The 23,512-nt window shown below is 36.9% G+C and overlaps 1 protein-coding gene across 19 annotated transcripts in view; it reads right to left on the bottom strand.

Moving 5' to 3' along the window:
* Positions 1-23,512, bottom strand: part of Rfpl4b (ret finger protein like 4B) — a 70,415-nt gene that overhangs the window by 27,692 nt on the left and 19,211 nt on the right. For 4 of the 19 annotated variants that reach the window (XR_013424958.1, XR_013424957.1, XR_013424953.1 and 1 more), the window contains one exon: positions 14,611-14,674. The exons of the other annotated variants lie outside the window; for them this stretch is intronic. The gene's annotated coding sequence lies outside the window, so the exon portion shown is untranslated. The remainder of the gene's footprint in view (positions 1-14,610; positions 14,675-23,512) is intronic. 19 annotated transcript variants of the gene reach the window in all.

The raw sequence follows: 23,512 nt of genomic DNA on the forward strand, positions 1-23,512 counted from the left end.
TGAGCCTGAGATGCTGGGTCTTGCCAATTCCTGCCATGCCCTTAAGCCATCTTTCCTATTGTCTGTGGGCAAAATCTTTAGCATTTCCTTAGTGGCTATAATATCTTTAACAACCAGATGTTAGCTTCAGTTTCACTCACAGTTCTATGGCCAAACTGAAAGTTTTTCAAGTCTTTATGCTTTGCTTTCTGCTCTTGATTATCACAGTATGCTTGTCTAAAAGCTCCCAGCAATATCCATGTCACCCCCTGAATGCTGTGCTGCCTAGAAATTTCTTCTACCTGATTAAGTCCATTACTTTTAAATTAAGCCTTACAGAAGGCCTCAGGGCACAGGCAAAAGGCAGACAACTTCTTAGGCAGAAAGCAACATGAATGACCTCAAGTCCAATTTCCAACAGAGCCCTGTCCTCTGAAACCTAATGAGCCCTCTCTTTACCATCCACAGTCAGATCAGCATTCTGGCCTTCTGAGCTCCCACCAAAATTGCCTATTAAGCTCCACTTACAACACTCTAAAGCTTTTCCAGCTTATACCACTAAAGTTTTCAAAATTTTTACCACAAATTCCATCAAGTTCCAAAAACTTCTAAACCACGAGGAGATTAGTAACAGCAAACTCACTTCTCCATACCAATTTCTGTTTTAGTCAGCATTTGTGCAGCTGTGACCAAAAACACCTGACAAGAACAGTTTTAAGAGGAAAAGTTTATTTAGGGCACATAGTTCCAGAGGTCTCAGTCCACAGATAGCTGGCTCCATTCCTCAGAGCTCTAGATGAGGCAGAGCAAAACATCTGGGAACAGCACACCAGGAAGGGGAAAGAGAGAGAGAGAGAGAGAGAGAGAGAGAGAGAGAGAGAGAGAGCAAGCTCTCTGCTCAACAAGAACAAAACATAAACCCCAAAGGCATGCCCCCCAGGATACACTTTCTTCAAATGTCAACAGTTACCACCCACTTAATCCCTGAGGGAATTAATGTGCTGATTAGGTAAATCTTTTATAACTCAGTCATCTCATTTCTGAACTTTCCTGCATTGTCTTACATGTGAGCTTTTGAGGGATACCTCATATCTAAACCATAACTCCCACATTTTCATTTTGCATTGGACATAAGAAATTATATAACCAGGTCTGATAGTAGGTATAATAAAAACAGCTTTGCTCCTCAAACCAAGGTTTAACATAGCCCCCAGCTGATATTAACCATTAGAGCACCCTCTCCACAGTGTACTACATGCTAAGATTCTGAAAGCAGAGATGGGGTTGCTTCTTCTTGGCATATCTACTCTCCCAACAAGCAATAGTCTAGTTACCAGAAGTTCAGTTGCTTTATCTTACATAGAGAAACATATGAAATTCTAGTTGAGTGCCAGAATTTAAAACATTTTGGTGACTCAGTCTTATGGCTCAATTCAAAATTATCTCTTTTAACTACTCAAAGTAGAAACTAAAATGTACACAATATCCAACTCACACAAATTCATTTTGACACTTCTTTTGCTTTTACATGAAACAAAAAAAATGGTTGAAATTTTGCAATGTTGACCTTTCTTTTATAATCTAGGCATTTTCTGTTTTTCCAACGTTTGACTAAAATTGTAGCAGTGAATTGTTTTTCTCGGAAGATTCTTTAACCAGTTCAAGTGATGCTGTAGATTAAAACCTTGTCAACAATTTCTGTCTGGATGGATTCAGTGTAAAGCACACAATTCAGGCCTATTAATATCTTAGAGCACTTCCCTTTCTTCTACCAGTCAGAAGCCCTGACTTTAAATAATCAAAAAATCCATCTCAATGTAGCACCTAACTCCTATCAGAAAATTAAATAAAATAAAATAAAGCCTGTGGTAGGCCTTACATGATGATGAACTTAAATTACACATTAACTTCCCACTCTGCTAGTTGACAAGATCTGCCTCACACGAGAAGAGTTTCTCTTCAGAAGCCCTCCTAACATTTACTGTTGCACTCTATTTTTCTTTATATATTTCAACCTACAATAAGGTTGAATGTGCAAATTAGGCATGGTAAGAGATTAACAACAATAACTAATAATAAAATATAACAATTATAACAATATACTACAATAAAAGTTATTTAAAACTTATGCATGTTATCTAGAATTTTCTATTTAATATTTTCAGGCTATAGTTGACCATTCATTGGTAACTGAAATCTCCAAAAGTGAAACTATGAATAAGAAGGACTACTGTATACAAACTGTCCTCTTCAGATTGCTTTATATGTTTCTACCTGTTCTATAAATTGTCATATCAAATAAGTATTAGTTTGTTTAAGTCAAAATGCTTAAATGTTAAAGGATTTAGAATTTAATATTTCTAATCTACTCACTATTTATGGAATATGTTTGAGAGAGTAGTCCTAATGCCAATATCACCCAAAGTATTGTCTTTGATAGGATCTGATCATATTAAAGCATATTAAAAATAAATATTCATATTATGTAACATTAAGACTATTAAGTTTACCTACATGAACATAAAGAATAATGTAAGATATAATCCATTCCATGTAACACTGATATCATTATTCAAATTAAATTTTTCTCCTAAACTGTACTGCCAAGTTGAGTGGATTAGATACCCATTTGGAAAACAAAGCATCTTTCTCAAACTATGAAATAAAGAGTTCTAAGTAAATTACAAATATCACTGGAAATGTTATAACAAGATACTTTTAGAAGAAAATGTAAGAGGATGAGTTCAATGAACTTGGAGTAGGCAAAGATATTCAAATGAGGCTAATAAAAACCAAAAAAAAATTAAAATTGAACTTCGCCAAAACTGAGAATTTCTGTTCACCAAATGACACTATTAGAAGAGTGAAAAGAATATGTAGAATATGTTTCTGATATATTTATCTAAAATAGGCCTTATATTCAAAATATGTAAAGAACTAAAAATCAATAAGAATATGACAACTTATTTGAAAATGTGGAAATGATTTGAGTAAGCAATCATAGTGATCAATTTAAACAAGCAATTTAAGCACCATAATTAGAAAAATTAAACACAATGCAATACCACTGCATGCCCTCAAAAAGGAAAATATCCAGTGCTGCCAAGAATGCAGAGCAATCTAAACTGTCATACACTGATGGTGGGAGTGTAAATTGAAGCAAACATATTGGAAACTATCAGGCAGTATTTACTGATACTAAACATATGCCTAAAATATGACCCTATATACACAAAAGATGTGTAGACATATGTTCACCAAAAGACACAAAAACGAATGTCTGTAGCAGCACTTTGCATTACAACTAAAGACTAGAATTTACCCATATGTCCATCAAGAACAGAAAAAAAAATAACTTGTGGTACATTCACATGATAGAATACTATCTAGTTACACTCTTCAATGATACTGTACAGAGGAATATTCACAATTATGTACAACAATACAGATCAATCTCATCAACATAATCCCCAGTGAAGAAAACCAGACACAAGTGAGTGAAATACTAACTTCATTTGTATCAAATTCTTGATTGTTTTATGATCTGAATGTTTACCTGGGTGTGTCTTTTTGAAAAATAAAAATCAAACTTTACACTTCTAACTTATACACTTCTCTGTGTTTTGGATTCAATTAAACTTTTTAAAAGTTCTATCAAGTGGACAGTATCCATATTTTTAGCAGAATATCACAACATTTTGCATTTAGCTTTTGACATTTCTATCTAAAAGAAAAGACAAATGTGAAAGTATGTGCAGACATGCGAGGGAGTTGCCATTCTGTGGATCTCAGTATGACCTATTAAAAACTATTATCCTCAATTAAAATGGCTAGTTTGGGTAAATCAAACACCTAAAGCATCTCTGTCTGCCCTCCTTTTATCTACAGGGTTGGAAGGCTAACTGCATTAGAAGTATAAACTTTAGTTTTCTTTTATGTTTCCTTCTGCTTTACCTATTCTTGATTTCAAATTGAGTTATTTGTAACTAAAAATTGAAAGCCTTTTGAATGTGAGTTTACAAAAAAGTAAAATGCATCTTTTTCAGTTTATACTATTTTCAAATTTGAAAAATTTAATGCCAACCTTAGATTTTTTCACTTTTTTCAGCTTCAGCTGAGTTGGCTGTTCCCTGTCCACAGGCCCAACAACTTAGCCATTGTTCATTTTCTATCAAGATATCTATAACATTGATCATTTCTATTCTATACTCTTTTCTAAACTTGCCTCAAAAATAATAAAACTAAATCACAAACCCTCCCTGATGACCTATCACCAAAGTTTCTGAAATTTTCTGAAAGTCAAGGAAGCCATTTGACTCAGGAAGGCAAAGATCCCTGATGAAAGCAGGTACAGTGGTGGTCCCAGAACCAACACTAATGCATAGTCCCTGTGCCAGAGCAAGTTGCCTAAACAACATAAGCTACACCATTTCTATGCCATGCCCTTATTGGTGATGATAATTCCCACCTTGCGCAGAGCTATGAGAAGGTGAACTAAGTTGACAAAACATATGGCCTTGAGTAGATGCTCCACAATGAAGCGTGTTATTTATTCACTACACTGGAGGTTCCTCAAGGCAGCATCCACATATTATTCAGTTTATCCTCAATAACCAGCCAAATCCCTAGAAATAGCAAGTGTTCAATAGATAGCTATTAAATGAATAAGTTAATGAATTGAAGAATTCTTTGAAAATATGATAATGGTTTTAGAATGTTCCATTTCACATAACCTAGTTGGTTTTGAAAGGTTAGATGAAACTGCCACATTTTTCTAGAGTTCTCTGCCGGAGTGCGCAGTATGCCCATTCTAAGTTTAAAAAGTCATCTGACCCAAGGCCAATCACTGTCCTCTGGGGCTTTCTGAGAAAGACCATTTTAGAAGAACCAGCACTAAAATGGTACCACCAGAGGGCTAGAAAGGGGATGAAAATTTAACTCAAGATGAAGAGTAATGGAGATGCAGAACTGTGGAGTAGCAAGCCACCCTACCTCCTCCCCTCTCCTTGGGTATGGGAACATTCAGTTCTCCCAATTCCTGTGATGCTGGAGATTTTCAATTGTTTCCATGTAAAAAAAAAATCTCAAAAATCTGCTCTTCACAAAGTGACCATTCCCCCAAGGCCTGATGCTAAAACCAGAAGGAAATGAACAGGAGGGAAGTCTCAGAACAGAAGGGCCTACATTCACTACATACACATGTGTGAATTTCCCATGGATGATGTAGCAAATTCTGTGCAAAGTGTTGGGGATTCAGTCATCACTGTAGCCTCTCCAGGAAAGCTATCTCAGGATGAGGTGGCCCTAGCACCAAGAAAGTAGTCTACATGACTTGTTACAGGGGCTGAGGAAGACACCAGCTCAGTTGATGCTCCTTCATCAGGACCTCTGAAAGAGAGGACCCCTCCAAAGAGTCAAACATAACACACCATTCTGGGACAGCCCACTGCTTCAAAGAAACTGATGGCCCCATCTGGACTCCAGATTGAGCAACAGAAGAAAGGACCCTGCAGATATGTAGAAAATCTCCCTCTCTCACACTCCTTCTCTCAACATCAGGGGAGCAAGAGCAGCAACAGAAGTAGGGTAATAGGATGGACATCCCAGAACCCCCAGGGTCAGAGCTGCTAGAGCTATAGCCCCATTCTATATTGATGGAGGGGCAGAGAATCAACACTGTTAAATCTTCAAATTTGAAATTCAAATTTGTCTTAATGACCAGAAATGTTCAGGAAAGATTATAGAAATGGCTTCAGATATCACTGAGAGAGACAAAGACCCACCAGGAAAACAAAATTTGATAGAGCACAGCACTAGCAGTCAATGTTAAACATTAATATTAAACATTTGTCAACATTATAATGTTGACAAATCCAAACCATGCCCATGTGGATGTTTCATCATCAATGTCACCTTTCTCTAACTTCTAGTAAACATTCCTCTAGTTTCTGGATTAATGCAAACAAGACACAGACCATTTTGTGGCAGCATCTTTCTTAGAAGATTTTATATCACATGGTGAAGCCCATACTACATCAATTGGAATAATTCATGCTCAGCACAAGCAATTATATGACATGCACTTCTCCCAATTCCTCTGTGTGCTCTCAGATCCATTCTAACTCTTCTAATCTGCTTTATAGTGGAGGGTACTGACCCCTGAAAAATCCGTTCCCACTGCCTTCTAGTTAGGTTTAGTTAGTGGGAACACTGGAAGATTTGATAGTGGAGGAAAGGACAAGCCTTTGTCTACCTCTATGGTTTGCAGGCATCCACAAAAGAGTTCATATCTCCTTCAGGGTTTTTGGTTTCCTCTAGACAGCCACTTTTTCCATGTTCCTAGATCCCTGGGCTGTGGTCATACAATCTCCCTCCCTTTTACTTCCATACCAAATCTGGTAAAAAAATTCTGCTGTGACTAATAATGGGTGGCCTCTTTCTGTTTTCCTCTTCTACTTTGTTAGCTCTTGCAACATTTCTGTAACTAGTTTCCCATATTGGATCCTTTATTTGACCTAGGCTATTTTCCTGATTGAATATTGACATATATAATCTCTTGTCATCCATCTTTCAACACTGTGTGGAGATACGCACATACATGCATGCACATAACAGCAAACATACACATATACACAATGTGGAGGTTATATTTGATTAGCAATGTACTGCATCTGTACATTTTCTGTTCCTATAACAAAACACCTGAGGTTGGGTAACACATAATTTTGAATTCTGAAAGTCCAAACAACATTGTGGAGGTTCTGGTGAGGGCCTCCTTTGTTAAATGGCAGCATAGCGGATGGCAACATAGTGGATGCACATGCAAGAGGGAGAGATCACATGGTGAGACAAAATCCCAGAAAGTGGGGAACCTCGGGTTCTCACTCTCTCAAAAACTGTCCAGGTTCCACAAAATTGTATCGACAATCATTTCCAAGCTAAGGACCAAGTTTCTAACACTTGAACCCTTGAGGGACATATTCAAACCATCTCCAACTAATAGCAAGTACATTCCATATTCAGTCGCTAATGGTAATGAGAAATGGTACTTGGTGTTCAATATCAATCTCAAATTTTCAAAGGAAAAGTGATGGTCATCAAGAATGCCAAGTGGCATCAAATTAAGTTTTTCAATCATTGGGACAAATGAACATAACACTGAACTCCCTACTCTCACAGCTCTGAAATGGACATTTTTGTGGCAATCGGTGGAATCCTCTACACTAGCATATAAACCCCTGGAGAAGTTATTATGAAACCAGTTAAACTGTGATTGGGAACCCAATTGGATTTCTTTCACCCAGAAGACAGATTCAACAAATACTTACTGACCTTCCAATGATAGGTCTTAAATACACAGTTATAACTGAAACAAACAAAAATCTCTATCCTAGAACTTACAATCTCAAGGAAGATATGCTAAAAACTAAAAAAATAAATAATATTATTTCAGCAAAGTGTAAGGGCCATAAGGAAAAAATAAAAGCAGGGAAAGGAGCAGGATAGTGACTGAGGAAGGAGGTTTACTGTTGGTAAGTGTCAGGAAATGATGGGGTCATAGAGTCTGGCTGAGGAGAGGGAATGTAGAGTATGAGGGAAGGATATTTCCAACACATAGGAAAGCATGTGAGGATGCAGAAGGAATTTGAGAAACTCAACCCAGGTTGCCAACATGTGTCCTAGAAGAACCTGAAATCTATAGCACATTCACATTTTTATAATACCAGAGAAATTATATTCTGGTCATCTTTGGTTCCCCTCCAAATTTTTCCAAAATACAAATATATATATTCCATAGTCAAAATAACTACTACTTAACTTTTCTCAATAAATCATTTATAAATGACTTCAAATGTCCACATCATCTGTGTAGGTTCAGTCAGTGTTTCTCTAAATGACAATTCCTAGACCACTAGCTTCAGAATCATAGGGGGTTCTTATTTAAAATGTTAAATTTCTGCTCGGCTCCCCAGTTGCCATGAGGTGAGCAGCACTGTCCACCATAATCCCCACCAAGATGTTCTGCCTAATCATGGAATCCAAACCAAGGGGGGCCAACTGGTCATGGAATGAAAACTCTGGAACTTCTTTTAGGTGTCCCTGTTATATATAACATCAAATTTGTGGATGAACTGGAAGATATAGATAGATAGATAGATAGATAGATAGATAGATAGATAGATAGATAGATAGATAGATAGAGATAGATAGATATAGATAGATATAGATAGATAGATAGATAGATAGATAGATAGATAGATAGATAGATAGATAGATAATGATTAAGGACATATGCCTCTTAACATTGAAGTTGATTTTGTTATTTTTCAGTGCTGAACCTGGGCAAGTTTATGGTTATGGATAGTACCATAGTGTCTTAGTCAGGTTGGCTGTTTAATACATGGGTGTTTAAAAGACTCTATTATAGTTGATCAGATGTCAGCTGAGCAGTGGATAAACCTGGAGATAAATGTGAGTAATGGACTAGAACTTGCAGTCATATCATTTAGACTCAGATGTTGCTGGAGTATTCTGCATTTGAGGAAAAATAAATATTTCTAGTTTACAATCCAAGTTCTCTATTGTTCCTGAAGAAGTAGCATCAACCAGAATGGAGGTAGCTGTTGAAATAAAATCTGAAGAAGGAAAAAGAAGAAAGACCCAGAAATTTATGAAGTAAATGAGGTTGCCACTGAGCTAGCAGACTTTGCAGATGTCCTTCCAAAGGAAGAGGAAGAGCAACAGGTTAATAATGAGAATGGCCTCTGAGAGGAAGAGCCAAATGAAAAAAAGCAACAGCAGCACCTGGAAGATCAGAATCCTATTTTTTAAGGCAGTGATTCCAGTGGTTACCAAAGTGATCATTAAAAAAAAAAATGAGGAGAGGAGGCAGAACTTATACCAGTTCTGGATTGCTCATCTAAGAATAAACAAAAAAGTAATTTTTTTAGTGCATTTTAAACATGGATTCAGTTGATAAGATTTATATACAATAGATAAGTCAATGTTTTCAATGAAAAAAATTAAATGTTTTAATGCAAAAGACTTACATCGTGCCAGGTATGGTGGTACATGCTTGTAAATCCAGCTATTCAGTAGGCTTAGGCATGAGTATCCCAAATTCACTGCCAAACTGGGCAACTTGGAAACCCTGTGTCAAAAAGGCTGAGGATGTAGCTCAATGGTAGAGCATCCCTGGATCCCAGTATGGTAAAATAAATAAATAAATACATGTATATGCTTACATATACCAGTTGTTTACAAAATAGTGAACAATTGATTGAAAGTTAGAGGAATTCTGTGCTAAAATTTAAAAAACAACTGGCTCATTTGGATATTATCAATGTTATCAAAGTGCCATTTTATTGCAGATAGAATAAAATGGTTAGAGCTGCTTTCTAAAAATAAACTATTAAAACTATTAGAACTATTAAATCAGAATCCCTCAGCTTGAGGCCTACACATTTGTACCAGTCTTTCCTTGTAACATGAATGCACACTAAGTCTGAGAATGACCAGTCTAAACCTTCATGTCTCCCTGCCACAAAATTTAGTGTTCTGTGGTTAGTGAAGCATCAACTTGCCATCGAGTATGTAAAATTTCACAGTAATATTTAAACTTACTCTCCCAAAGTCCCAGTTAGGTGAAAAGCAATCAATCAGTATGAAAATATCTAAATGAAATTCTAATACATAATTTAATTTATAATTCTGATTTCAAGGGGCCAACTTTTAACAGCTCATTTGGCATTTTGTCAGCATTACCAGCCATTCCTCTGGGTGTTTCTCCCTCTCAATCTACAAAGAGAATTTGGGCCAAGCTTTAATGTGGTCTAAGAAGGTGCTCACTTCTCTCTGTCTCTCTAGGGCTGTAGTGAGCCTTTTCACATAACTGATTAGAAGCAAGCACCAGGGCAGGGACTATAGATCAGTGGTAAAGCATTTGCCTTACATGTTTGAAGTCCTGGATTCCATCTCCTCCCTAACACCAAAAAATGAAAGAGGAGGAGGAGGAGAGGGAGGAGGAGGAGGAAGAGGAGGAGAGGGAGGAAGAGGAAGAGGAGGAGAGGGAGGAGGAGGAGGAAAAGGAGGAGAAGGAAGTGGTCCAGCTATCTCAATATTTGGCCATACCAGTTTTTCAGCATACCTTTCCTCTCCCTGTTGTACACTGCCACTTAGCACAATCACAGAAAACCACTCTCAGGCTAAAGTTCCTTTAAAATTGTTGATTATATCTGGTTTATATAAAGACCTTAATGGTTTTTAAAGTACTATGTAATTATAGTATATTGATCCTTATAGCATAGAATTCTACTTAATGTAGCATTTTGCTTTTAAAAAAATTACAAGGTATATGTACTCAAAAAGTTTTCCTAATAACCAAACTCACATAGATTTTTGTTTGGAGGATTGGAGCTAGTAATCATGTATTTCAAAAGTAATAAATTACTTGCAAGCCCATAGGAAATATTACACAAAGAAAAAGGGCCTCCCCTAATTTTGAAACATAAATATACATTCTAAATTAAGCAACTCAACTATGTATGTCAGAATTATTATTTCTGTTTGATATTAACTTCATTACCTTTGGAAAAATTCTTTTTAGCCAAATGATTTTAATTAACCCACATATACCACAAACTTTTCTGGGAAAAAAATTTGACATTTAGATTTGCAAAAGAAATCTCATTTTTAAAAATTCAAAAAGAAGAAAAATCCCAAGTATCACTGGCTTCTAAGATATTATCCAGGAAAATGGCCTTTTTTATTGATCATACTTTCTATGTTATTTCATGCCAAAGCCAATGTCTCGGCTTGGCACAAGATTCAGGAGGCACCACACAGCTTCGTAGGTTCAAACAGCAATTCTTTATTCCCGCTCTCACACCGCCTCCACACAGGTCCAGGGGCAATCCCGTTCTGCCGTCTCCCGCACAATTCACCTACTCCACGAGGCTCTCTCCAAATCCCATTTTAATCTCACGAGAACTCAACGGGAACAAGCAACAGGAACACCCTAATCCCAGCAATAATCTTCAACCTCTAACTTCCCTAAAAAAGTTATCTTAAACTGGCAACGCCTTAAACTCAAGGAACCGGTTACTTCCTCAAACCTGATCAGCTCTAAACCCGGATCCGCCTTGGTCCTTGAGCAAGGTCACCTTATTAAAGCATGCATGCAATGTCCCATCGAATGTCCTCTAAGCAGCATGGGGTACGCTTGGCAAGGAAATTTCGATGCGTCATTCCTACTTGGTAATGGCCCTCAGCAATTTCATGCTTTCATTCAACAACCTTCTAGAAGTTCATTGACAGTGAAGTTAGTGAAAATAGAATCATAGAAGTTTAAGGGCAAATTTACTTCTTGGTTTTCAAGTTTGACCAATTCTCTATGAGCCAAATAATTTGAATCTAATGAGAATTAGAAGACTTTTTCTAACATCATAATCGCCCTTTTCCTTGCATTTTTATATTTCTATGCCATGATGCCTAGGATCTTCAACTCTTCTGTGAGCAGAATGTCTCTTCAACTTTCCTTTTATTTCCCTATCAACTCACAAAGGGCCACAGGGAAGCAGCACAGCAAATACTCTTCAGCATGCTACCCATACCGCTCCACCAGACAATCCATTGCAACTCTTCTAACTCACCAAAAACACCCCACCCAAATTAAACACTCAAAATAAATGTTTTCAAAATATAATTAAAAAAAAAACAGGTACAGAGGTACAGTTGAATAGAAAGAATCATTTCTAATGTTCTGTAGCACAGTAGATGGTTAATAGGTACAGAGGTGTAGTTGAATAAGAAATAATTTTAGTGTTTTGTAGCACAGTAGGGTAACTATTGGTGACAATTGACTATTTCAAAGTAGCTAATAGGAAAGATTTTGAATGTTCCCAACACAAAGAAATGATATATGTCAGAGGTGGTAGATATACCTGTCACCTTGATCTGATCATTACACATTGCATACACCTGTTGAAATATCACACTGTACTCTATAAATATGTACAATTTCTATGTGTTGACTAAAAAGAAATATATATTTTAAAAACAGGAGCTAATGGTTTAGCATTATGATAAAACAACTGTTTAGCATATGCACAGCTCTGGATTCAATCCCCAGCACCACCCCCCAAAAAAGAAAGATATTTAATGAGTTTAGTAAACAAAAATGGAAGTAGCATCAACAACTCTCCTAAAGCCCAATGGCAGGATAATTTCTTATTCTAGAAATTAATCTTAGGAAAAAATGTGATTGGTACCATAAGCACTATGATTTGTTTATACTATACACACACACACACACACACACACACACACACACACACACACAGCTACCAACAAGGTTCCTAGAGAAAGATAGAAGAGAAGAGAGATGAATACACATATAATAACTAGAAAGGACAAATATGACAGGTGCAAAGCTCTGTTTGGCCACAGGAACTCATTTATAGTAGCCGATGTCTCTGTATCAGAGCAGGGTACTTATTTCCACATGCTTGTTAACTCGAAAGCAAGCTCACTTGTCAATGGTGAAGCAGTAGGGGAAGCCATTAACTGTCATGTTATGGCCAGCAGAAGAGTGAGGCTTTCATGTCAGGAAATCAGAGTGCCTGTTACTGCATTCAGCCTTCTGTGAGGAGAGCTGGGAAAGACAAACGCCAATACAGAGCAGCGGAGATTGGCAATATTCCTGGTTAAAGAAATACAAAAGGACTTTTTCTCAAGAGAAATTTTAATTTAATGCTCACAATATCTTTCCTTTAGTATATTATTGTTTCTTCAATCATGAATCTGTGTAGTTAACACAATGGTCTTTCCATAATCTCTGGACACACTCCATGACACCTGTTTTAAAATAGTATTATGAAATCAAGGCAAATATACAAGCTCAAGCTGATTGATGCTGTGAATAAATGTTTGTCACCATTTGTTTGCTTCTATGAGACTGCCAAGTTTTCTCCTCTTAATCCTACCCTAGAAATTTCTGAAAGTATAACTGTTCCTCACCAACGAACCTCTGCCAGATCTATCTTGCTTTTCCCCCCAAAGTTTAGCAGCAGCTACCCTCAAGTGAGGGCTGATTCATTTTGAGGAAAGACAATATAAAGTCCTGGAATCTAGGTCCTTGTCCTTGATTGATCTTATTCAATCACTGCTGGCAATAAGCTACCTTATAATAGCAGCTGTCAGTACTTCAGCTGTCTATGTGAAGTGTCTGGTATTCACAGGGAATGTCATAATGGTAGGCATTTACTGCTGAGTACACTGATCTCTCCGGCACATTGATGCATAGGTCTTCCTGAGCAGTAGTGAAATGGGATAAAATCCCAAGAAACGGTTTTCTCTAAAAAGGCAGAGACCCATAATGTGACCTTACAGCCAAATACAGGCCAGTTTGGTTTACTTTTTTCTACATTACCAAGCCACACTCTCCTCTACCCTTTTCTGTGGGCCTCCTCGCTAGGAGAGAGAGGACCCATACACATTCACATGTTCAAATATAGGTAAAGTAGAAAATATAAACTGGACATCAGAAATTCAAAATTTGGGGAGAATGAGTATGCAACTATATAGTTTTATTGGTATATTTTCTCTTCTTATCTTTGCAATCATGTTGCTATCACTTCAAAATAACTTGCTATAATTGGAAGTTAATTTTTGTTAAGTCTTATAGTAACCATAATGCAAAAATGAGAATAGACAAACCAAAAAATAATAGAGAAGGAATAACAACATACTACTGGAGTAAATCACTTAAATACAAATTTGTCTATAAGAGAGGGGTAAAGAGAAAGAAACAAAAATAAATCTAGAAAATAAGTTGTCAACTAGCTATAATGAGACCATACTAACTGACAATTACCTGAAGTATAAATAGATTATATTCTTCAATTAAATAGAGTACCTGAACAGATTTTAAAAAAAATTTAAAAGACCCAACTATCTGCTGCTTACAAGAAACCAGCTTTACCTCTAAGGATACGAACAGACTGATAATGCAGGGATGGAATAAGATATTGCATGCAAATGGATTCTAAAAGAAATCAAGAGCAGACATGCCCCTATCAGCTAAAATAGACTTAAAATCAAAAGCAGTAAAAAGAAAAAGGAAGGTCACTACAAAATGATAAGAAGGTAACTTTATAAAGAGAAACTAACAATTGTAAATATATATATATATATATATATATATGTGTGTGTGTGTGTGTGTGTGTATTATATATATATATATATATACACCCAAGTATATAAAGTAAATATTAATAGACATGGAATGAAAGATAGACTCTGATACAATGATAGTAAGGGACTTTAATACTCCATTTTCATCAATGAACAGGTCTTCCAGATGGAAAATCAACAAGGGAACAGCACCCTCAACCAAATGGACCTAACAGATATCTACAGAACATTACATCCAACAACTGCAGAAATGCATAATTCTTCTTGACAGCACATGGATAGATCATAGGATGGGCCACACAGAATTTCTCAACAAGTTTTTTAAAAATTAAAGTCATATTGAGTATGTTTGTTAACCACAACGCAATAATAAGTATACATCAATTACAAGGAAAACTGTGGAAACTATACAAACATGTTGAAATTTTAAAAACTTACATTTTTAGAGAACTTTCATTAGGATTTCTTGTAGAAAAAGTCTGTTGAAAATATATTCTTCCATCTGTACAATCAGAAAAATGAGAAATTATACCCCAATTGATTCAAAAGTACGAATTGCCAAGATCATTGTAATGTCATGTGTACCTAATTAAAAAAAAAAAAGGAAAATATATTCTTCCAGCTTTTTCTTGTCTGGGAAAGTCTTTATCCTTCTTTCATTTCTAAAGCATAGCTTTGCTTGGTCAACAGTATTTTCCTTCAGCATTGGAAAAATTCTCAGGCCTCTCTCTTTGGGCTTGTGAGATTTCTGCAGAGAAGTTGACTTTCAGGTAATTTGTGTCAACCCCATGTTTTGTTTTTTTTCTCTTGCAACCTTAAAATTTTTCTCTTTCATGTGACAGCCTACCTACTGAGTTAAATTTAACTAGTAACATTTGACCTCAAGGGACCTGGATATTTGTATTCTCCTCCAGGTTTAGGAAGATATTTGTTATCTCTTTGAAGAAGCTTTCAATCCTTTTGGCATTCTCAAGTCCTTCCTGAATCTTAATAACTGAAACATTTTCTCTTTTAGCATTTGTCCTAAGTTTCTGTAAGCCATCTTCATTCTTCTTCATTTTTTTTAAATTTTTCTCCTCTTTAATGTGTTATTACAAATAGTCTATTTTCAAGTTTGCTAATTCTTTCTTCTGTTTGATCTATCTAGGTATGATGTCTTCAATCATATTTTTAACTTTACTGAGTGTATTTTTCAGTTCAAAAATTTCTGTTTGACTTTTTTAACTGCCTCCATCTCTTTATTAAGTTTCTCTGTTTGAGACTTAAAATGTTTGTCTTTCCTTCTTTCCCAACTTCTTTAAATTTTTTTAGCTAAAAGTTCTGTACTGTTTACTGTTCAATTTCTGGCACCAAATTTTGGGTCGTAGGTGAGGCCATGATTTCTTGAAAGCTCTTGTTGCTTAGTGAAGTGCAATATCATCTAGGCATTAAAGGATTGGGTATTTATTTCTTTCTTAGAATTCTGTCCTTAAAAGCCTCTCCCGGAGGCAAGAGTAGTCCCAAACGGCACATCTTCAGTTACTAGCCTTTGATCAGAAACTTGAGGATTCTTCCAGGCTCTGTGAAGTCACTGATGTACAAGTCAAGGTTCCCATGTCATAGCTCTGGGCCAACAAATCCACCATGTTGTCACACGCTGAGCCCACTGCCCACCAAGACCATCACAACACTGGTTAAGGTCCACAGTGCTATGAGCTACCAAATGTTGAATTGGACTTGTGGACCAAGACCATTGCAAACCACAGGTGATGCTATCTGGAAGAGAAACTTTATAGACTGGGGAGGCTTTTCTTCCCCTGGTACTAAAGCTATGGTGGAGAATTGTCAATCATCAGTCCTAAGGGTGAGGGCTGTTAGGACCTGTCCAATGTAGGTTTCACCACTCCAGCAATAAGTTGTAGGGTAAAGTCATATGCTTGTTACCCTAGCCTACCCCCAGCAAACTGGGTCTTACACCATGCTGGGAACTCAAGTTCGAGGTAGTGTTGGTGAAGGCAGACCCTTGGCTATCGGAGTTGAAACTATGCTGGGTTATGCCTGAGTTTCACAGCCACTAAGTCCTGCACAGTCTCAAAGGTACACTAAGGCCCTCAGCACAGTCAATGGTGATGCTGGCTGAAATGAGCCTATCCCACTGGAGTGCAGTTCTCTACTTGGTGCTGGAATAGCTCTGGAGTCCCATCTGTAAGAACTTCCCTGGTGATAGATGTACCATCTAAGGTTGAGGGATGGTTGTGACAAAGTCCCTTGGTCACCAATGCTGGACTAAGCTGGGTCATACCTGAGTCTCACAGTTTCAGGGTCCTTTACAGTCATTGGAGGAGTGTATGTATGTGTTCCTCAGGCCCCTTCCAAAGCTGGAACTGATGTATCAAAACCACAGATCTGTCCTTTAAGCACAAAGCTCTCTGTCCAATGCTGGTACAAGTTTGGAGGCTCTCTCTGTGAGCTCTGTCTTACATCTGAGGCCTTCAATTTCTACTTAAAGATTGGTATCACTATGGTGGGTCCCTCACTAAGGTCTGAGATAAAGCCCTGAGCTAGCTTTTACTCCCCGTTCCCCAGGATTGGAGGCCTGCTCCCTGCTGTGCTGCCCAAAGTTGGGAGAGAAGTGGTGGAGGCTGTCCATTTGTCTCCTGTGTCTTATTCTTCAACTCTTGGCCTGGTGGTAAGAACCAAGGGTTTTTGTCTGACATTGAGTTCCACCATGGTGGGTACTGAGTTTCAAATTTCAAGTTTAAGGCCAGGTCTTAATTCTCACAACCCCCTACCCCAAGTGGGAGGCACCTCTCTGCACTAAATTGCCTTGAGTTGAAGGAAGCTTGTGATGCTGGAAACTCCTTCCTTCCTGTCTTTTTCAATGAGTATTCTCATGTTATCTAAAACAGGCACTGTGGTCTCTCACCTGATCTCCTTAGCTCTGTGGTGTATGACTAGCCATTCAACTTAGTGTATCTGTGAAAGCTAGGCAGAGGATCTTGCTCTACCTCTCTACAACAACTTACTTTTGAACAACCAATGGCTCAAAGAAGAAATCAACACAGACATTTTTTTAAATTCTTGAAGCAAATGGAGATATAACATACCAAAATCTATGCGATACAGCTCACAAGCACTAGTAAGAAAGATGAAAGAGCAGGTGATCCCAACATGAAAACAGAGAAAGATTTCACATAAACAACCTGTTGGTGCATCTCAAGGAACTAGAAAAACAAGAAAAATCCAAACCCTATATTAGTACAAGGAAGACATAATACAGACCAGAGCAGAAATAAATGAAGTGGAAACTTTAAAAAATACAAAAGATCAACAGAACTAAAAGCTGTTTCTTTGAGATCATAAGCAAAATGAACAATCCCATTGCAAGCTAACTAAGGAAAAACAGAGAGAAGACAAAGTAAAATCACACATGAACGGAAGACATCATACTAACACCACAGAAATACAAAGGATCACTAAATATTATTATGAACAACTATACCAACAAATTTGATAACCTAGAAAAAGTGGACAAATTTCTAAACACCTACACATTACCAAGATTAAATCATGAAGAAATCAAACAAGTAATAAGATAGAGTCAATAATAAAAGGCCTCCCAACAAAGAAAATCCCACAATCAGATGGCTTTACTACAAAACATCTGAATAATTAACACAAATTCTTCAAAAAGTTGAAGGGGGAGATTCTAATTGCTACTGGTGCATAAAAAAAGTTATTTAATTTTGTATGTTGATTTAATGTCCTGAAATGTTGCTGAATTATTAGTTCTAAAGTATTTGATTGAATCTTTATGGTTTTCCATATTTTTCTATATTTAACTTCCTTTTTTTCCAGCTTGGATGCCCATATTCTTTCTCTTGCCTGGCTAAGGCTTCAGTAAAAGTTTGGATAAAAGTGGTGAAACTGAACAACCTTATTTTGTTCTAGATCTTAGAAAAAGAATTTCATAATTTCCCTATTCAGCATTATTTTAGCTACTAGTATATTATGTATGGCCTTTACATGTTGAGGTATGATCCTTCTATACCTAATATGTTTACCATTTGTATCATGAAGGGATATTGAATTTTATAAAATGTCTTTTCTGTATCTATTGAGATGATCATACAGTTTTTGTCCTTCATTATGTTGATGAGTTATATCATTTACTGATTTTCATATGTGGAACCATTCATCTCTGGGATACATCAATAGCAAATCATCTTTACTAAGATTCTAAAAAAATCCCAATAATAATAATAGGTACAAAATAAATAAAATATCTAGAAATAAAGTTAATCATAGAAGTCAAAGCTCTCTACATTTAAAATTATAAAACACTGATAAAAAGGAATGATAGAGAATGTAGAAAAATGTGAAGATTTCCTACATCCATGGATCAGAAAAATTAATATAGTTAAGTTTCCATACTACCTAAAGTGATCTAAAAAGAATCAATGCAATGTGCCTCAAAAATACCAAGGATATCCTTCAGAGAAATAGAAAACAATCCTTAAATTCATATGTCATCACAAAATATCCTTAATAGTCAAAATGATTCTGAAAAAAAACAACAAAGTTGGAAGCATCATAATTTCAACTTCAAAATCAACTACACAGCTGTAGTAACTAAAACAGCAAGGTACTTGCATAAAATCCCACACATAGATCTATGGAACAGAATAGAAATCCCAAAAATTAATCTAGGTACATACAGGCAACTGTTTTTTGACAAAGGTGCTAAGAACATACATAAGAGAAAGGAAAGTCTCTTCAATAAATGATGCTGGGAAAAATGAATATACACATATGGGAAAATTAAATTAGAACCTATCAGTTACAAAAATCTATTTTAAATGAACTGAACACTTATATGTGAGACCTGAAACCATGAAAGTACTAGAAGAAAACAGAGTAAATGTTTCAGGACTTTGGAATTGGCAATAAATTTCTTGGATAAGACCCCAAAAGCACAGGAACAAAAGCAAAAGTAGACAAATGGGATTTAATGAAACTAAAAATCTTTTGCTTAGCAAAAGACACAATCAACAAAGAGACAACCTACAGAGTTGGAAAAAATATTTGTAAACTATACTTTTGACAAGAGGCTAATTTCTAGAATATATGAAAAACTTAAACACTAATTTCAAAAACCCAAATAACCTGATTTAAAAATTGGCAATAGCTAGGCACGGTGGCACAAGCCTGTAATTCCAAGGACTTTTGGAGGTTGAGACGGGAGAATCAAGAGTTCAAAGCCAGCCTCAGCAACTGCAAGGCACTAAGAAACTCAGTGAGACCCTGTCTCCAAATAAAAATACAAAATAGGGCTGCAGAGGTGGCTCAGTGATTGAGTGTCCCTGAGTTCAATCCCCAGTACAAAAAAAAAAAAAATTGGCCATAGACCTAAATAAGCACTTCTCAAAAGAATACATAAAAGTAGCCAATGGGTGCATAAAAAAAATACTTAACATCATTAATTATCAGGGAAATGCAAGTCAAAACCACAGTGAGATACTACTTCACTCCATTAAGAATCAATGTTTATACCAGCTCAATTCACAATAGCTAAATTATGGAACCAACCTAAGTGCCCTTCAATAGATGAATGAATAAAGAAAATGTGGTATATATACACAATAGAATATTACTCAGCCATAAAGAAAAATGAAATTTAGCATTTTCTGGTAAATGGATGGAACTAGAGATGATTATGCTAAGTGAAATAAGCCAATTCCAAAGGACCAAGGGCCAAATGTTCTCTCTGATATGCACATGCTAACACACAATAAGTGGGAAGGAAAGAATAGAAGTTCACTGGATTAGACAAAGGGAAATAAAGAGAAAGGAGGGGTGGGAATAGAAAAGACAGTAGAATGAATGGGATATTACTTTCATATATTCATATATGAATATAAGATTAGTGTGACTCCATATCACGTACAACCACAAGAACAGGAAATTATACTCCATGTATGTACAATACGTCAAAATACATTGTACTCTCATATACAACTAAAAAGAACAAATAAAAATTTTAATAAGAATGACTATTATCAAAAGGACTAAATATAACAAAGGCTGGCAAGGATTTGTTAAATAAGAAATACTCATATACTTGACAGGTACGTAAATCAGTACAATCATATGCAAAACAGCACGCCAGTTTCTCAAAGAATTAAAATTGGAACCACCATAAGATCCCGTGTTCCCACTCCTGGGTATATAGCTGAAAACATAATATCAGTACATTAGAGACATCTGCTCTTCCATTTGATAGAAGAACTATTCAAATAGCCAAGAAATGCTAACAACCTAAGTGTTCATCTATTGATGAATGAATATGGAACTTATGGTATGTAATATAGGTTAAACACTAGTCAACCTTAAAAAATAATAAAATCTATTATTCATACAACATAGATAGAACTGGAAATCATTATGTTAGGTAAAATTAATGCACAGAAGAACAATTACTGTACGATCTCACTCATATATGGAATGTAAAGAAGTTAATTTCATAGAAGTTGAGAGTAGAATAATGGATACTAGACTGAGGAGAATGTAAGAGAAGCAATGACAGAAAGGCTGATCAATATGTACTGAGGTATTGAAGAACAAGAAGTTCTGCTGTACTATTGCACAGTAGGGAGATTTTTACAAAATCTAGGCATCTGTTATCCAGAACTTTGTTGTATGATATATAGTGCAAAGCCCTTAACCCTAAAAACATAAAACAACCTATATTCACAACATTGCACTCAGAGTTCTTTCAAGAAAGAAGAGCAAATGCTTGATACAGTCTTATGTTCACATCTCTTGACAATGAAGAAAAAACAGATGCAAAAGAGAATAAAATCATGGCACTTGCAGGTACATGGATGAAGCTGGAGAATATAATGCTCAGTGAAATTAACCAATTCCAAAAAAACCAAATGCTGAATTATTTCTCTGATTTAAGGATGCTGATCTATAATATGCTGTTGGGGTGAGGGAATAGGAAGATTAAATGAACTCTAGATAAGGCAAAGGGGAAAAGGGGAGAGAGGGAAAGAAAGTGGGTAGAGGGCCAGGAAACATGGTGGAATTCGATGGTCATCATTACCTTAAATACATGTAAGAAGACATTAAGGATTGTGCACAACCAGAGATATGAAAAATTGTGCTCTATATGTGTCATATGAATTGAAATGTATTCTGTTGTCAGATATAATGAATCAAAATTTAAAAATAAAAATAAAAACATTAATCTAAAAAAAGCTTCTAAAAAGGAATAGAAAAAAAGAAAAGAAGAACTGACTGTATAGTGAGCAAACTGTTACTAAGATTAAAAAATTAATTTTTCTGAATTCAGCATCTAAGAAAATGATCACAGAGCAGAGGTGTAGTAGTCTCTTCAGAGAGACAGAACCAGTATGGAATATAGAGAGACAAACGAGAGGAAATTGGCTCATAGTGATGGAAGCTAAGAAGTCCCATGACAAGACATCTGCAAGCTGAAGAACCATGAAAGCTGGTATCATTCCTGCCCATGTCTGAAGGCCTCAAACCAGGGAAAGAGATGGCATAACTCTAAACCCAAGACCAAAAGGCCTGAGAACCCAGGGGCCACTAGCACAATTCCAAGAGCCCAAGAGCCAGTGAACCTGGACTTCTGGTATCTGAGGGCAAGAGAAGAAGGGTGTCCCATCTCCAGGAGAGAGAGAGCAAATTTTCCATTATCAGGCTTTTTGTTCTATCTGGACCCCCAAACAATTAGAATAGTGACTGACAGCATGGTGAGCCAATCTTCCCTATTCATTCCTCCAATTCATATAACAATCTCTTTCAAAAACACCCAATTTTAGTTAGTATTTGTGTCACTGTCACCAATAACCTCAAGAATGACTTAGAGGAGGGAAAGTTTATTTGGAGCTCACAGTTTCAGAGGTCTCCATCCATAGACAACTGATTCCATGGTTCCAGGTCCATGACGAGGCAGCACATCATGGGGGAAAGAGCCAGTGGAGGAAAGATGCCCAGCTCATGGCAGGATCTGGGAACAGAGGGTGGGGAGAAGGGCCACAAGGGAAATGTACCCTGCTAGGGGACACCCCCAGTAACACACCTCCTCCAACCATGCCCCATCTGCCTATAGTTACCACATAGTTCATTCAAACTAGGATAGGCTGAGGTTACACCTCTCATAATCTAATGGTTTTTCCTCTGAATATCCCTGCATTAACAGGAGCTTTTGAGGGAGACCTCTTGTCCAAACCCAAATACAGCCAGAATAACCCAGAAATAATACTTTATCAGCTCTCTAGGTGTTCCTCAATCCTGTCAAGCTGACAACTAAAATTAACCATCACAGGAAGTAAGAGCTTGCAGAAAGTCTGCTGTATGGAAAGGAACTGGTGTCCTTAGAGGACTGTTATCCTTCCTGACTCCATAAACAGATCCCAGGAAACTCCCAGAATCCACTTGTATCTTCATTTCTACCTCACAGTAATGGTAACAGAGGTAAAGCTGGAACACCCAGGACATAGGACATATTGGTGAATATCTTGGGGCCAACAATTAAATACTAGAGTTCTTTCCACTTTGTCAAGAGCCATCCATGAACTATACATGAGGACCTTTTCAGTACTGTAGACAGTGACTGGGAAAGTCTGGTATTGGGAGCTTCCCGTGGCAATCCCACAGGGTAAGATTGCCCACATACATGCGAACTCCCCCTCAGCTCTGCTCAAAAAGGTTCCACACAGCACCAGAGATGGGGTGACCTGCTGCAGTCACACAGCCTCTCAGAGATGGGTGTGACCTGCCAAGATGCCAATCAACCTGTTGACTGCAAGACATCATGGAGCAAGACTCTACCTCAGAAATCTTATCCCTGCCTTTGATGCACCCTCTTAAATAGACCACAGGAGCCATTTTCTAATTGTTCAGCTCCAGCACCTGGGTGGGCTGGACCTATCAGGTGTTCCATCCTTCAAAACTATTTCTCTGGCTCTGCAGCTTATTTCTTCATTAATTATTTCTGACTTATCTTCTCTGGTGGTTTATACCCTTGGGGGTAGGAAAAAAGGATCTTCTGGCGAGGTGCTGTCCACCTTCCCATACCACTTTGGACACTGTTTATATCATGGGAAGACAAGGTGGTAAGTGGCAAAGACACAACAAAGGGTCACATCATTTCAAACCTCTGGAGTAAATCATATGTATTCAGATCTCCCTCCAATAGGTTACTGCCCCATTTAAGGAAAATTTCCATCTTCCTGAGCCCTGAATTAGTCCACATTAATCTCTTGATTTTTACCTGATTCACAGAAGGGGGAAATCCTATCTTTCCCTGTTCCCTCATCTACTCCATGAA

This window comes from Ictidomys tridecemlineatus, chromosome 8 (assembly GCF_052094955.1).
Source record: "Ictidomys tridecemlineatus isolate mIctTri1 chromosome 8, mIctTri1.hap1, whole genome shotgun sequence".
NCBI lineage: Eukaryota > Metazoa > Chordata > Mammalia > Rodentia > Sciuridae > Ictidomys > Ictidomys tridecemlineatus.